At 39.4% G+C, this 18,277-nt stretch overlaps 1 pseudogene; it reads right to left on the reverse strand.

The window, feature by feature from the left end:
- Positions 1 to 16,043: 16,043 nt before the first annotated feature.
- Positions 16,044 to 17,512, reverse strand: LOC124989282 (etoposide-induced protein 2.4-like; annotated as a pseudogene).
- Between the last annotated feature and the right edge of the window lie 765 nt (positions 17,513 to 18,277).

Genomic DNA, 18,277 nt, shown 5'->3' on the forward strand with positions numbered 1-18,277 from the left:
GAGAGTTTGGAGATGGTGAGTTCGCCTCAGGCCGAACTAGAGGAGCTATTTCTGTGAGTAAAGGGAAGAACTGAGGTACCATCCCAGCAGCTGCTGAAGCTCCTTTTGCTTCAGGAAACTCCTACTTTTCCTCCCTAAATGATACAGATTCTCCATTATGATCCACTTTGAGAAAAAGGAAACTGAATTCAGGAAAGTTGCAACAACTTTGGTCATTTGGTAAGTTCCCTGGTGTGCACACTGATACCCTTGATTCCACACACTTGGTTCCTCTTTGTGGGAATGTCTGGTCCCTATTTCTCGGGACATCTGTGGTACTACTGATGTAGGAGTCACAGTTAAATAGGACTCAAAAACCTAGGGAGTACATATCCCTAGGCCTTGGGTCTGGGAATTCCCTCTGGTTGTTTTGTTTGTATCCGCTACTGCCCCTTTTAAGAAACAGCCAGTACTTCATTGATTCTACAGGTAGTCTCTTGGGAAAGATCTTGGCTGGTCAATTTAAAGGTTTCCATCTGTCAGTCATGGTTTCGGGTCTCCTCTTTGGTTGTCTCTCTCTGTGTTTCTTTTTTGTACAATCTTGCTATTGGAGTTGGTTTGTCAGGGCTAAAGTGAATTGAAGGAAGGACCACTATAAGTCTGTCTAAGATAATGTTTTACTGTAATGATCTTTTTTTCAAATAGCTTTCTAGATTACTGTATAATCTTGCAGTTGGAGTTGGTATGTCAAAGGTAAAGTAAATGGAAGAAATTTGTACATGCAGGTCTGTCTGTTTTAAAAGTTCCCATTTGTCAGTCCTGATTTTAGTGATTCTCTCTATTAGATATGGAAAATGAAAAATCCCCAAGATAATATGGCCTGGGAAAAGGGAGTGAAAACGAAGGCCATATGCCTATGGTTTTCATCTCCCAAGACAAAGGATGTTCAGATGCCAACTACAGAGAGCGAATATGTGTTCCGTCACCCCCAAGGTGACAATCCCTAGAGGGCATTAACTCACTTCAAAGATAGACCCACAGACTCTCAACCCAGAGGGTTGAAATCCTAAACCCTCACACTGACACGATCCCTGACTCCAAACTTCTGATAGTCGAAGAAAACTGATGTGCTCACTAGACCACCCCTCAAAATAACCTATATAAATCCAGTCCCTTTCTTTGTTCAATGATTCATTTTCCACTAGGAATTGGGTCCACAGATGCCATTTCATCCCTGCATCCCCTGTTCCTGGGTGAAGCTTCATTTCTGAATAAACAGCTGAGATGATTCGTGAGGTTTGCATCCTGCCTGGTCTTTTTGTGCTAGCACTCTCTCCTCTGTGCTTTTTTAAATTTTATTTTTAATCTGTTACTGGCTTTTTAAGACATGGGCCAAGGGCTGAGGCTGTGGCTCAGTGGTAGAGCAATTGCCCAGCATGTGTGAGGCACTGGGTTCAATTCTCAGCATGGCATATAAAAAAATAAAATAAAGGTCCATTAACAACTAAAAAAAATTTTAAAACTTAATTAAAAAAAAGACATGGGCCATGCTGCGTTGGTCTTACTAGTATTCTCTTGAGCAGAGAGATCTTGACTGTATGGCCTACCTATAGAGATAAACCTGTCTAAGAGAAAGAGTGTTTGCTGTAACACAATCTGCACCTTAAAAGGTTTTTCTGCATTATTATACAACCTTGACATTGATGTTGTTCTGTCAGAGGTAAAGTACATGAAAGAGATTCTGTACATAAGGCATTTATGCAGTTGCATGATAAGGGGTCTGAACTGTCAGGAACTAAGTTGAAGGTGCCAAAAGGCACTGCCTCTGGTGTGCAAGGACAGCAGGACACCAGAATAAAAGGTTAAAAAAAAAAAAAAAAGATTTCAATCTTTTAAACCCAGTGCTGGTATTCCCCGCAGGGTTTCTTAGCCTGGCCCCAGGCAGCTACAGATCATTTCACTGTGGTCAAGGACACTAGCCCTAAATTGAGGGGAAAATAATCCCAGAAAAGCTGCCTGAGGTGTAGAAAAATGGGCAAAGAGAACCTGGCCTCTCTCCTGCCTTTCAGCCCCTTTTGCCCCTGGTGGGTGGAGGCTGCTGGCCTCAAAGGATGTGGTAGTACTTTCCAGCACTGTCAGTTCAAGACCGAGGGGCAGGAATGGTCTCTCCTTTTATGATCTAACAGGGAACCCCATTTGGCCAGGGACTATTCATCACTGGGGCAAAGCAATTCTTGCTATAATAGTATCCCATCAAACTAAATGCCTGGGGAGACTGGCAGAATAAATAACTGCATCCAAAAAAGAAAAGACAGAAATGAATGCAAACCTGTGTTTTATTGGCAGCCTCTGCAAAGAGATCCTAAGGAAGCCTAAAGGAAAGGCTAGAAAGGGTCTCCTTCATTGCATATCAATATACTTAGTTTAAGAAAAGGGCCCAAAAGGAGCCTCTGTGTACTATTGACAGTGGGGAACTCACTTCAAGTTGATTGGCATTGTGATAATGATAATTAAGACAGGTCAGGTTCAAAAATATCCTATGCTCCAATCCCTTGAATTCCACCTGGGAGAAAAAAGATTATGGCATAGATTTTATATATGTTGGATTGTCCAACCCTCTCCTGGGGTGAAGGTTTTTGTGAAAATTAAATGCACAGAAAATATTCATAAGGACTATTTCAGAATATGAATTTAAGAAAGGGTCCAAAACTAGAAAAGGTTAAAAGAAGTTATAGTATGCAAATATATTTTAGTATGGAAAATTAGAAGGTAAAAAAATGTTTCTGAATGAGAAAATATTTTGTCTGGTAAAGTAATATTCTTGGTCTAAAGTCAAAGATGAAAGAGGATAAAACTAAGGATGTAAAGTTGTGAATGTTTAGTTAAGTCACAGATTTGTGGAAGGTAAATCTCAAGAAGTTTATGTTTGTGATTAAATCAGCTATAATTAGCACAAAGTTATTTGAACTTTAAGGTACTGATACGATGCAAAGTCTGAGATATTGATCTGCTCTTATGTATTGAGATGATTTTTTTCCATTTTTTGGTTTTATTACTTGGGGAAACTAAGTCTTAAAGGAATTAGGGTTTGTATCTGTTTTAAAGTCTTAAATTATTACTTTGTAACTGGTTAAACAAATAACTATTATTTAGGTTATAGCAATATAGTTGACACCCTAAATATATGTGACTAGGTATACATATGCATCTGAGAATTCTGTCTTTCAAAAAGAAGACCTACAAATGGTCAACAGATATATGAAAAAAAAAATGCTTCAATGTCACTAATAAGCAGAGAACTGTAAATCAAAACCACAATGAGATATCATTTCAATCCAGTAAGAATGACTAGTATCATGCTGTTTTTGATACGGTAGCTCTGTAGTGTGATCTGAGATCAGGTGTTGTGATGCCTCCTGCATTGCTCTTTCTGCTCAGGATTGCTTTAGTTATTCTGGGCCTCTTATTCTTCCAAACGAATTTATCTAATTCCGTGAAGAACGTTGTTGGTATTTTGTGGATACTGCATTGAATCTGTATATTGCTTTTGGTAGTATGGACATTTTGAAAATATTAATATCCAAGGACATAGGAAATTTTTCCATCTTCAAGGTCTTTTTCAATTTCTTTCTTCAATGTTTTACATTTTTTTAATGTTGAAATCTTTCACTTCCTTGTTTAGATTAATTCCCAGGTTTTCTTTGTTTGTTTAGTTTTAATGTGAATGAAATAGCTTTCCTGAGCTCAATCACTGTTAGAATGTAGTGAATCTATTGATTCTTATGAGTCTTGATCTTGTATCCTGCTACTTTGCTGAATTCATTCATCAGATCTACAAGTCTTCTGGTGGAGTTTTTGGGATTTTTCAGATAGAGGATCATGTCATCAGCAAATAGAGATAGTTTGACTTCTTCTTTTCCTCTTTCTATCCCTTTAATTTTCTTCTCTTGCCTAGTTCCTCTGGTTAGTATTTCAAGAACTATATTAAATAGAAGCGGTGAGAGCGCCACTTTTTCTCCTTTCAGTATGATGTTGCCTTTGGATTTGTCACAAATAGCTTTTATAATGTTGAGGTAGGTTCCTTCTATCCCTTGCTTCTCTATCATTTTAAACATGTATTGGTATTGGATTTTATCAAAAACCTTTTCTGCAACTATTGAGATGATCATATGACTCTTGTCCTTAATTCTTCTTAAGTGGTAAGTCACATTTATTGATTTATGTATGTTGAACCAAACTTGCATCCCTGGGATGAAACTTGATCATAGTGTATCATCTTGCTGACATATTTTTTAAATGCAGTTTGCTAATATTTTATTAAATATTTTTGCATCTGTGTTTATCAGGGAGATTGTAATTTTTTTCTTAGATGTGTCTTTGGTTTTGCTATCAGAGTTATACTGGCTTCATAGAATGTATTTGGGAGTTTTTCCTTCCTTTAAATTTCATAAAATAATTTAAGATGCTAGATATTCTTTGAAGGCTTAGTAGAACTCAGCTCAGAATCCATCAGATCTTGGACTTTTCTTACTTGGAAGGCTTTTAATTGCTATTTCAATTTCATTATTTGATATTGGTCTGTTTAAGTTTTCTATATCTTCTGGTTCAATTTGGGCACGTCCTATGTGTCTTGAAATTTGTGACTGTCTTGCAGATTTTCTAGTTTGTTGGAGTATAACTGTTCAAAATAGTTTCTAATAATCGTCTGGATTTCAGAAGTGATTGAGGTGATATCTCTTTCTCATCACTAATTTTGCTTACTTCAGTCTTCACTCTCTTTCTTTTGGTTAACTTGGCTAAGGGCTTATCAATCTTATTTATCTTTTTAAAGAACCAACTCTTTGATGTGTTGAACCTGTGTCTTGTATTTTTTATTCTCAATTTCTTTAATTTTACCCCAATCTTTAGAATTTCCAGTCTTCCACTGATTTTTGAATTAATTTGCTTTTCCTTTTCTAAGGCCTTGAGGTAATTCATTAGCACTTCTTATTTGGGATCTCTCTCTCTCTTTTTTTAATGTAAGAACTCAGTTATAAAAATTTTCCTTTTAGGAAGATGGTGGAACAGAGAGGTTTGCTTTCTTGGCTGCTCCACAGCGTGAAACCAAGAAAGCAGATAGGCAGTTTCTCAGCAAGGTGAGTGAACAACAACAAAAAAACACTGTGAGGGGTGTATACTCAAATTTAATACTAGACATTCGAAGCAGATCAAGGACTCAGAAGTTTGGGTATAATAAAATAAGGTAGAAATCTCAAGTGCCATAGCGGCTTCCATGGCAAGAGGCACCAGCCAGAGCAGTCCCTCCGTGAGCAAAGTGGAGGGAATTAAAGGAACCCACATTTTTAGGAGGCCTGAGGAATGTCTGCGTATGGAGAGTTTAGTAATAAAGACACTGTCCACTAAACTGACAGACATGCTGCACAATATCCTAGTGCAGGAAAGAAGCCCCTTCTCTCCTGGCTGTGGAGGACAGAGGAAGGAACCATTGTGCAGCCATGGTGCAGAGGTCAGCAGCTAGGGAAACCACTTCCTGGCAAATCCAAATTTGGCCTGAAATATAGACCTGGCAAACCAACACTGCATGACATAGAGTGTGCCTAAGTGACCAGGAGAAAATCAAATCTGGAGAGAGGTTTACACAGGGGAATATTGATTGTGGAAACCCACCTGGCTCTGTTCCTCCCCACCATCCTGCTGCTTACAGGACCAACTGTAAAGGACCAATTAACAACCATAAATCAACTGCATTCCTATACATCAATGATGAATCAGTTGAAAGAGAAATTAGAAAAACTATTGCATTCACAATAGCCTTGAAAAAAAAAATAAAATATTTGGGAATCAATCTAACAATTGAGGTGAAGGACCTCTTCAATGAAAACTACTGAACTCTAAAGAAATAAACTGAAGAAGACCTTAGAAGTTGGAAAGATCTCCATGTTCTTAGATAGGCAGAATTAATATTGTCAAAATGACCATACTACCAAAAGCACTATACAGATTCAATGCAATTCCTATTAAAATTCCAATGATATTCTTCAGAGAAATAGAAAAGTCAGTGATGAAATTCATTTGGAAAAATAAGAGACAGAGAATAGCCAAAGCAATCCTTAGCGAGAAAAATAATGCAGGAAGCATCACAATACCAGACCTTAAATTATACTACAGATCTATAGTAACAAAAATGACATACATTTTATTAGCACCAAAACAGACATGAAGACCAATGAAACAGAATAGAAGACACAGAGACAAACCCACATAAATACAGTTATCTCATTTTAAAAAGGCCCCATAAACATACATTGGAGAAAAGATATCCGCTTCTACAAATGGTGATGGAAAAACTGAAAATCCATATGTAGCAGAATGAAATTAAATCCCTATCCCTCAACCTACACAAAGCTCAACTCATAGTGGATAAAGGACCTAGGCATTGGACCAGAGACCATTGACCCAAGTAGGAGAAAAAGTAGTCTCAACTCTCCACCATGTTAGCTTAGGAATCAACTTTCTCAACTTTCTAAAGTGAAAGAAGTAAAATAAAAAATCAATAAATGGGATGATATCAAACTAAAAAGCTTCTTCACAGCAAAGGAAACAATCAAGGATGTGAAGGGAGAACCTCCAGAATTGAAGAATCTTTACCACATGCACCTCAGATAAAGCATTAATCCCCAGAATATATAAAGAACTCAAAAAACCACTAAAAAAAAATCAATAAATGGGCAAAGGAATTGAAAAGACACTTCACAGAAGAAATATGATTGGTCAACAAATAAATGTAAAAATGTTCAACATCTCTAGTGATTAGAGAAATGCGAATTAAAACTACACCAAGATTTCATCTCACTCCAGTCAGAATGGCATTTATTAAGAATACAAGCAGTAGGGCTGAGGTCGTGGCTCAGTGGAAGAGCACTTGCCTAGCAAGTGTGAGGCACTTGGTTCAATCCTCACCACCACATATAAATAAAAATAAAGGTCCGTTGACAACTAAAAATATTTAAAAAAAGAATATAAGCAATAATAATTGTTGGTGAGGATGTGGGGAAAATGAATGCTCACACATTGCTGGTGGGACAGCAATTGGTGTAACCACTATGGAAAGCAGTATGGAGACTCCTCAGAAAATTTGGAATGGAACAACCATTCGACCCACTTATCTCACTCCTCATTGTATACTCAAAGGACCCTACAGTGATGCAGCCACATCAAAGTTTTTAGCAACTCAATCCACAATGGCTAAGCTAAGGCACCAACCTAGGTTACCTTCAACAGATAAATGGATGAAGAAAATGACGTGTATATATACAATGGAATATTACCCATCCATAAAGAAGAAGGAAATTATGGCATTGGCTAGTAAATGGATAGAACCAGAGACTATCATGTTAACTGAAATAAACCAATCCCAAAAATCCAAAGGCCGAATGTTCTGTCTGATATGTGGATGCTATCACATAATAAGGAGGGAGGAATAGAAGTTCATGGGATTAGACAAAGGGGAATGAAGGAAATGGAGGAGGGTGGAAATAAGAAAGGCAGTAGAATGAAAACAGACATAATTTTCCTAAATTTATATATGAATGCACAACCAGTGTAACTCCACATCTTGTACAACCACAAGAATGGGAAGTTAAACTCCATTTGTATATGTCAAAATACATTCTTCTGTAATGTATATGTAAAAGGACAAATAAAAACACATTAACTTAAAAAAAGAAATTTTCCTTTTAGAACTATTTTTATACTGTCACAGAAATTTTGATGTTGTGCCTCTGTTCTCATTTTTTCTAAGAATTTCTTGATTTTTTTCTCTCATATCTTCCAATTCATTCTTTATTTGAAAGTATTTTTTCAATCTCCATGTGTTTATGTGGTTTCTACCATTTTTCTTACTGTTAATTTCTAATTTTGTTCTATTGTGATCTGATAGGATTCACAGGATTATATCGACTTTCTGTACTTGCTAAGACTTACACTGTGAACTAGACTATAGTCCATTTTGGAAATGATAGCCATTTCCTTATGGACAATGTTCCATAAGCTGCTGAGAAGTAGATGAATTAAGTTGTTTTGGGGTAAAATATTCTGTAGATGTCTATTCGGTACATTTGATTTATAGTATTATTTAAGTCAGAAATATCTTTATTGATTTTATGTTTGGACAACATGTCTATTGGTGATTTGGGTGTATTGAAATCACCCATTATTGTTGTATTGGGACCTATCTTGGATTTAATGTGAAGAAATATTTTTATGTAATTAGGTATTCTAACATTTGGGGCATATATATTTACTACCGTTGTTATCTTCTCATTGGATTATTTCCTTTAGCAGGATATAGTGTCCTTCTCTGTCTCTTCTGATTAATTTTTGTTTGAAATCTGCTTTGTCAGATATGAGAATAGCTAGCTATACATGCTTATTTTCAGACTCCATTATAAGGAATGTTTTCCCCCATCCTTGTTCCTTCAGCCTGTGGGCACTTTTGCATATGAGATGCATATCTTGCAAACAGCATAGGGTTGGATCTTATATTTTGATCCATTCTGCTAATCTATGCCTTTTAATTGGAATGTTGTAGCTATTTACATTCAGCCTTATTATGGATATGTGTTTGTTGTTTCCTGCCATTTTGGTTTGTTTGCTTGCTATATATTCTGTCTTGATTCTCACTTAGTTGGTTGTTCTTCTAGTGATCTTCATCTATCTGAGAGCATTTGGGTCTGTTTTCCTCTTATGCAGTTTATCTTTGAATAGTTGTTGTAGTGCCAGCCTGGTGAATTCTTTTACTTTATCCTTGTCATGGAAAGAGACATGAAGTAGAACTTTGCTGGACATAGCAATCTTGGGTAGCAATTGTTTTCTTTTAGAACTTGGAATATCTTATTCCAGGTTCTCCTTGATTTTAAGATGAGGTCAGTTTGCCTCTAAATGTGACATAATGTTTCTCTCTTGCAGCTTTGAATATTCTTTCCTTATATTCTATGTTAAGCATTTTGATTATGACGTGTCTTGAACTGCTTATCTTCTGATATGGTCTATTTGGTGTCCTGTGTACCTACTACATATGGATCTCTATCTCATTTCTGATATGGGGAAAGTTTTCTGTTACTATCTCATTGAAAAATGTTCTTAATGATTTTACCCTATTATCTCCATGTTCTCTTCTATCCCAATGACTTCCTGATGTTGTCCCAGAGTTCTTATATATACTGGTAATGTTCTTCTATTTGTTCCCCTTTATTGCATACTGAGTAGTCAAGTTTATGTATCCTGTCTTCAAGATCTGAAATGCTATCTTCAAGGACTGAAGTTCTATTTTCTATATAATCTAATCTGTTGGTGATTCTTTCAAGTGAGTTTTTAATTCGATTCATTGTGTCTCGTTTCCAGGAGTTCTGATTGTTTTTTTTTTTTCAATGTCATTACTTCTTTATTGAGGTAATTGAATCTATTCTCTTAATTCATTACTTAGATCTTTTAGTTCATTGAACATTTTAATAATTCATTTTTTATAATCTTTCTCTGAATTTCATCCACTTCCATATCTGTGGGATCCTTTATTGGAGTATTTTGAATTATGGGGGGAATTTATTTGCCTGTTTCCTCATATTTTCTGAGGTTTTTGGACTTGCTCATCAATTGAGATGGATTACCCTTCCTCTTTTATATGTATATATGTCCTTTCATGTAAACTATCTTTTTGTTCTGGGACTCCTTTATATATATATATATCCAGGGCTAGGATCTGAGGTCCCCCTCTAGTTGTTCATCCTTGGGACCTGATTGTTGGTTTGGGGGTTTTCTGTCCCCAATTCTACGAGTTGGAGTAGAATTTTAGCCTAAATTTTAGTTTAGGTTTAGGAGGAGCTAGATCCATGTGTGGGGTGAGATTCACTGTTACCTGACTGAGTTGTGAGTATTGCTTGGCAGCAGGAGCTCTACTCTGTGAACTTGAAGTATCCCAATCACTTTCCAGCCTCTCCTAAAGGAAGCGGGAGCCAGGAATAGCTCTGATGTTAGCAACAGATGTACATCCATAAGATAAACACAGAGTGTCTACTTTGACATTTATGTCACTAATTGAAATCTATATAGGAATGGTGGGGTCATTAACATCAGTACCAACAATAAAAATCTATGAACTAGATCAGGCAGTAGACAGCAGGTATCTACTACATTATCCACTGTATTAATAATCACAACATGAATGGGGTAGGAACTTCATAAAGTACATAATTCTATTATTTAATGGGTTACAGTCTTAACTAAAGAGAAAATAGGGTAGGTACTTGAGAGAAGGTCTGAAATATATTAAAAAGCAAACAGAGGAAGGGCAGGAGATAAGTAGCTGATGTTGGCTATAAAGAAGAAAAAACAAAAAATTAACTGAAAGTAATAAAAATAAGAGAGGAAGAGGGAATATGAAAAATTGGCTGTTAGTGGGAGAAGAGAGTGAAGATGGGGCCATAAGAGGGACAAAAAGCAAGGCACAGACAAACCAGCAAATGTAAGATAAAACAACTCAAACTCTCATATAATACCTCACCTAAGTAAATCAAGACCCAATAATAAACAATGGCAGAAGAAAGCAATTAATATGAAAGTAAAATTATATGAATAATTTATACAAAAATTATATATGTATATATATAAACTATCCACACAATCACACACACACCTACATACACACCCAGGAAATCTTGCAGAATGGAAAAATGTAAAAAAAAAAAAAAGAAATGATGTTTGATAAAAAAAAATTTAAAGTTAAAATTTAAAAAGAGTTAAGAATTTTTTATAAATGGGGGTAATTTGGAGAGGAAAAAAGAAGGAAAAAGAGAAGAGATAGCAAAAATCTTAATGAGAAACGAAGGACATGTTTCTGCAGTGGTGGTCAAAATTGTTGGCAGGGATGGATTTTCTTTTTTTATATTTATCTGTAGCTCTGTAACCCTTGGATCATGGACTGCGGGTTTTTAAGTCCAAAGTCTTCAAATTCCTCACCTACCTGCCTGCTGCTGTAGGTAGGAGCTGAAGCTGCGTATAGTAAGCCTCAGCTCCCAGTCTTCCAGGTATAGAATGGGATAGACTGAGAAATGCTAACAAAATCCTGAATTGAGGGTGACACAGAGTTCTAAATTTGAAGTTATAGTAGTTGGAGTTTAGCCTTGACTGACTTTTGGAACTCTATCGGTAGGTGTTTAAGTTTTGAACCATGTTGTGCCCTGTTGCTGGGGAGATGCAGGATTCTGCTGAACATCTGGAGCTCTGGGTCCTGTGGTAGAATCCAGTGTAGGGCATAGGTTCTAACCCTCCCCATATTTCACCTTCACCACCATGAATGTGAATGACCAGGCATCCACCCTAGAGTGCGGACCATCCTGTGTGACTGATATAGGTGTCTTCCCAACAGGTATTATGGGGCACCTGCAACAAAGGGGGCTCTCCCCACTTGGTTTGGAGCCCGTTTAGGCCAGGTATAATTTTTTTTTTTTCCTATTCTGTCTCTGTGTTTCAGGCAGAATCTGGGGGTCATGATGTGTGACTGCTCCATCTTTGCTTATGCGTTCCTGATCTTTCACTGCTTGCAGCTGTCCTGTGTTTACAGATAGTTCCCAGGCTGCATCCTTGGTTGTTTCATATGCCAGTGATCTTAGTTCCAGCTGAACTATCTGCCCTGGGGGACTGAGCAATTTTTGTTTGGATTTCTCTGAACCACTTCCCCCACTGACTCTGGGTCCCTCTCTATTTCACAGGTTCTCTCAAGCCAATTTAATTTTTTTGTTTTTTTACACCATTGTCCTCTCTATCTGCTTGCACTTCTCTCTCCCCTCAGCAGCCACTGCTGCCACTACTGCCACCAGCCAAGACGGTGCACCTCTAATGTGTTATTTCTTCTATTACGATCAAAGTTTCTGACTTTCTATGTCTCTGTGGTTTCTTTTACCGTTCAGTTAAAAATCAAATTTCAATGAGTTCCCTTAATTACCCACCTTGCTGAGGAGCAATGTTCCTGCTTTATAAGCCTGTTGCTAAGGTCATGTTGGGAATTTCATCCTTCCTCTAATCCACTATCTTCTGAACCCCCAAAATGTTTTCTGACCAGCTACTTGGCATCCCTTAGCCCAGTCAAGTGGATACATAAGAATAGCTGCCATGACTTGGCTGCTTTGCCTAACCTCAACCAGAAAAGATACGTACCAAACTCAGGCATCTAGTTCTTCTCTATCAAGACCATCTTCAGGCATCTTGCTTCCCTAGCCTGGCAGTGAATCACCTGCATGTTCCTTGGATCCCTGGAGATCCCTAAGAACGCTCATCTCTTTGCTATTGAGTCCTTCCCAGGCTCCAGCTACTCCACTGCTAAGATGATGGTGCCTGCTGTTTTCAGCTTCCTCCCTCTCCCAGGGTCTCTTTCCCTCCCCTCCACCCATAGATATGAACCATTTACCACTGCTCATCATTCACTGAGGGCCAAACACATTATATGCTTTATCTCATTTTAAAATCTCAGTAATTACAAGATTGGTACTACCACTCCCATTTAACAGATGAATAAACGGTGGCATATGTTTTATTTGTGGGAAATTAGCTTGCATTTGTGACATTTTAAAATTGTACAAGTGTTTCGACATCCTCTCCCAACTCATATTTGTCTCGTAAAATGACAGGAAAACATCACCAATCACAGGTTTAATGGAGTTAATAAGTTGACCACTTTAGTTCCTCTTTGTATAACCCAATATTCTTTTGAATACCAGTCAGACCCAGCAGTGGCCGACAGTAAATTCCCACCCTCCAGAGTTGAAAAGTTCAGGTTTGAGTTGGTACCTCTCAGAGCTGGGAGCTTTAAATGTACCAGTGGAAAAACCTATTTCATCTTCAAGGGGAAGAAGAAAACTACTCCGCAAAACCCAGGTGACCTGTCTCTGAAGATTTTTCCTTCTGTCCTATACTTTTGAGCTCTCTCTCTCTCTCTCTCTCTCTCTCTCTCTCTCTGTCTCTGTCTCTCTCTCTCTCTCTCCTTCCTTTCCTTCCTTCCTTCCTTCCTTCCTTTCTTTTTTTTTTAGAACAACTCAGTACCTAGGTTGATTCCATGGTTTAACTATTGTGAGTGGAGTTGCTGTAAACATGTGGTTGCATCACTATATTATGCTGATTTTAAGTCCTTTGGGTATAAAATGAGGAGTGGGATAGCTGGGTTAAATGGTGGGTCCATTCCAAGTTTTCTGAGGAATCTCCATAGGGCTTTCCATATGACCAATATGTACTATTAGGGAGATCTGAGCAACTGGATGGGGGTGGGGATCAGGCAGCTTGAACGTGCCAAAGAACAACTAATCAGACACCAGCAGATAAATGCTAGTGGGGTCTTTCAACCACCCATCAATCAATGGAGTGCCCAGCCAACCCCAGGGAAACACTAAACCCTCAAGCCTTCCCCCATCAATTCCGGACTACAAAACACCACCCCATCAGGCCACAGCACGGATTCCCTGGCGCTCTACCCTGGCCTTCACCATGGAGGACTGGTGAATCTTGCCCGAGAGCCAAACCCCAATAAAACCTTGTTCAGTCGACTCCTATCTGGTCACCCATATCTGACCTTACATGTACAACCAGAAAAATGAGAAATTACATTCCATTTATGAATCTATCAAAATACATAAATGCATTCTACTGTCGTGTACAACTAATTAGAAAAATTTTTAAATAATAAAAAATAAAAATAAAAAAATAAAAAAGAACAACTCAGCAAAATAAAATTTCGGTTTATTGTTGGACAACTTTATTTTCCACATATGTCAAACAGGCCCAAAATAAAATAAAATAAAACAAACAGCAACTTCATAGACAAAAAGGAGAAAAAAGAGAAACCTTTCATCTTTGGCCTTTTTAATGACCTCATACAAACCAACTACTCATAGTACAGCTAAAGTACATATACACAAAAAAGTTACCGGAATGTTTGGAGTAAGTTTTTTGTTGTCATTGTTTTTTGTTATAAGATTTTTTTTTTCTTTTGAGATTATAATCAACATGGACATGTTACAAGTAAAATCAAAAGTAGGACAAAGAATGCTCTGAAGGCTGGTTTAGTCATCTGAGATCATTAAAAATGGCAGACCCCTCACAATTGGTACAAAAATATAAAATGTAAATTAAACTGTGAACATTTTCCTTTTTAAAGTACTTTTGAGGAAAAAGAGCAGGGCCCTGGAAGTTTTGGTCTTTTTTTCCTCCCTGTTGCAAATTCCTGCTGCGGTTTTGGTGGGGCAGTGGACAGCACATGTCATTTGTGGGTGGCACTGCACCTGGAGGGTAGGCAGGTGGGCCTCTGTACTCCAAGGTGACCACTCATTCTGAGACCAGAAGTGGAGGGTAAATAGGTCATGGCAGTCTTTTATTTTTTTTGCTGTTTTAACACAGAGCATGGATGGGTGGGTTGTTTGTCCCAGGAATTCAAAGATGAAATCCCTGGACATAAGAGTGAAAGCAAAGTAACATGATTTATTAGAGGCAGAGAAGGAAAGCAGAGATCCTGAAGAGGGATGAGTTCCAAGAGAGGGATGCCAACAGGCATCTGTTGTCTAGAGGTTTTTAAAGGCATATCTGATGGCCCAGGTGATTGGTGGTGTGAGAATGCTGGCATGGACCAATCAAGCTCCTCAAGCTCCCAGCTTAATAAGCCAATCAGAAGTGCATAATTAAGAGGAGGGTCCAAGTCGGGAGAGGGAGTGCTTCAGACAAGGGTAGATTGGTAGTCCGTTGCTAGGGAGGAGTAGGGGTAGCTAAGGAAGAGCCAGTGTGGTTGAAGCTGTCAGTAGCAGTTACAGGACGGGACATTCTCCAGGCCTGACATCTCCTTCCAGGACGGCATGGTTTTATTCCCTCTTTTCCTTCTCTGAGGCCATTACCCTCTCTGCCTACGGGAGGTCGACATTCCTGCTTCATTCTCTCACTGTCTAGTCACCCTCGTGCGTCTTCTCCTTGGTACCAACCAACATCATCAGCTTCAACTGCCCGTTTGCCCGTCGCTGCCTCCTCATCTTCATCACCCTCCTACTCCTTCACTTCCTCACCGCCCTCTTGCTCCACCTCACTGTCAGCCTGTTGTTCCCCATTTTCTTCATTAGCATTTCCATTGGGGGGGGTGTCTCTTCCATTCTCTGCCTCCTCCTTTAAGCCCTACGTGGTGATCTCTGAGCTGGTGTCCACCATGTCTGACGTGGTGGGGCATGTCAGTGATCCCATGCAGCCAGTTAAAAAGAAAACTAGAATTCAGGGACTCTGGTGATAAAGCTGCTAGAGTCTGTGGTGGGGAAGCTGGACCTGGGACAATGCAAAGATGGCTTTGCAGAGCAGCCAGTATATGCCTGCCTTCCTCCCTCCCTCCCTCCCTCTCTTCCTTCCTTCCTTCCTTCCTTCCTTCCCTCTCTCTCTCTCTGTGGAAGAGCAAATGAGACCAAAACTTAAAGACAGTATTACTGTAAAGAGTATGGCCAGGAGCACCTGAGACACTCTTCATCTCCCACAGCCAATGTATGTGCTTCACAGAAAAACAACAAAAACAACAATCCCATAAAATATGACAGCTAGAATCACAAGATCCAGTCATCCAAAGATGCTGAGGGGCAGGAAGGTGGGAGGCTGAATAGCACAGGGAGAAAAATGAAGTATTCAAATCAGTCCAGGCACAGGGGCAGGGAAAGTCTAGAAAATAACTGCAGAAAAAGTCCTTTCAGACTAATGGTTATGTTAAAAATTCATATACTGGTGTGAGGAAGGTTCAGAGATAAAAATTTCAATTCCTCAAAGGAAAGGGAATATCGAGAGGACCCTTGGCAGAGTGAATCCTGCCTTCCCTGGCCTGGGAGGTCAGAGAAAAGAGTTGCTTCTGTTTCCTTCCAGTTCACCTTCCCCTTTGCATGGTAGGTGGCTCAGTGACCTGCATAGCCTTAAGTTGTGCAGGAGATGGATGACATGAAGGGGTCCTCTCTGTAGAGGTTGAACTTCTCAGGGCAGACTATAGGTGAACTGTCTTGTGGAAGAGTTTATTGCTTAAGAAGATCACCAAGGAGAAAAGGTGGCAACTGGAAAAGTTTGCTTTTCCGGGGTCTTTGCTTCATTGACACTGATGGTGAATAAAGGAAAGAGGATAGAGAAGAGGAGCCACTGATAATATATGAGAACAGCATTGCTGAGAAAAGCCCAGGGCAAGCCAGTTGCAAAGCAGAAAGGCCAATTATTTTATGTTGAAAATTACTGGTGCATTTAAGTTCCTTTACTGAACCAACAGTATTCAAATCAGTATGGTGAGCAGAAAAGGGACTTATGCAGCAAACTAACCAGCTAACCAACATGATGTGAGGGAAAGAAACTTACAAATATTCCCTAGATAAGGGAAAGAGCCTGCAGCAAAAGGTTGAAAAGAGTATGTCAGCAATTATTTTGCTGACACATGGGAATGGTTGAGGCGTCTTCCCTGATAGCACAAATGCTAGGCCAGCTCTGACTTGAAGCCAAATGGCGTTAATGACTTAGGCAAGCATGAACAGGGCAACACCCAAAGAGTGTTCCGGGGCACAACTTAAGAACAGACCGATCACCACTGAGAAGTCCAAATTTCATAGTCTTTATTAAACTGGCCAGCTGACTGTCTCACACAATGCCCCAAGAATGGCTACTGGGAGAACAGCCCCAACCATAGGGTTGCAGGGGTTTTTATACCATAAATCAGTATATCGATCATAAGTGTCTGTTGCTATGATTCAAAATTACAAACTAACATCATGGGATCTGAAATCATTAGCAGAGGGGGAAGTGGGTCAAAATGACTTACTTAGGTACAAACTAAAGAATGGTAACTAACGTCTAAACAAACACTGTTGACATCACTGTTAACATTGTTTAGGAAACTAGGAATCAAAAAAGAGAACAATTTTTCATTATACAAGAATTTCCATTTCGTCATTTTGTATAGCCAAACAAGTCACGCTAAGCAACTGTTGATGGGTACAGAGGTGGGACGCTCCCATGGGAGAAGCCTTTCCTACATAACATGGAGTCTCAAGGTACAGTGGAGTCTATTTAGTCATTGCCCATATAGCCTGGCCTATAACATTTCCATGGAGTTAAATATGTCAACCCATCGCAACAGCACTTGGAACTGATGTGAGGAAGAACTACAGTCGTGACCAAACATCTCCATGTAGTAATGGCTCACCAACAATTCAGGCTACTACTGACAAGCACAGGGACAAACACTTGATAAAACAAAAGGAGACTGAAACAGGATTCTCTACCATTCTGAGCACAGCACTGGAAAATTCTACTAACAATCATGGCTCACTCTGTTTCCACTCTATCCTCTGTCCCAGAACACTACTCTCCCTTCTTCAACACTGCTCCTCTCTCTTTTTCTGAATTCAAGCATCTAGCATTGAGATGGTACAAATAAGCCAGATGGAGCCTTTGATTCCCCTGCCAAGGTCCAGAGAAAAGGTTTGACACCGTCAGTCATCTCTTCACCACTCAGACTACCAACTACACAGAGGAGAGAGATGCACCCCAAAACCTCTCATCGTGAAGAACCTTCTCTCTTTAAGGAAGGAGAGACTCAAAATTAAACAAGCAAGATTGGAGAAGGAAATTGTGGCATGTTTTAGGCCTCTCAGACAGCTGGTAGGACTGAAAATCCATTGGCCTAGACCAACTTTCTTTTTAATAAATAGAATACAGAATTTTGCTTTTTCCTGTCGGGGTACCCGGGACCCCTAGCCCCAGGCTAAGCAGGATGGCGGCTGGCAGTTTGCCAACGTACGGTCCATGGCACATACTTATGACACGATAAGTAGGAGTCGCGCTGACGCCGTATGAGGAAGTACTTAACTATTGGCTCCTGTTTCTCGTGTGCAGCGCATGATCTGCTCGTGCCCCATACACTTACACATTGGGATCATGCATGTAGCTCGTGCCTTGTCTGTATAGCTTTCTGATTGGCTGCCTTACTATATATATTCTTTGTGTGCTCCCCTGAGGGGAGAACAATAAAGAATCTTGGAAAGCTCTATGTTGTCGGGGCGTTCTTTCCTGCGGGCAGGGGAATCCCCGATAAGTGGTGCCGAAATCCGGGACCCGGATAAGGGTGAGTGACGTGGGAGGCAGCCTCAAAGTTCGCGGTACGCGACTATTTGGACTAGCGGAAGGCAGTCCGGAGACAGAGCCAAGTGAAACGCGGCTCGGAGTGGACTAGTGAAAGGCAGTCCGGAGACAGAGCCAAGCGAAA

The sequence above is a fragment of the Sciurus carolinensis genome, chromosome 7 (genome assembly GCF_902686445.1).
Source record: "Sciurus carolinensis chromosome 7, mSciCar1.2, whole genome shotgun sequence".
NCBI classification, from domain to species: Eukaryota; Metazoa; Chordata; class Mammalia; order Rodentia; family Sciuridae; genus Sciurus; species Sciurus carolinensis.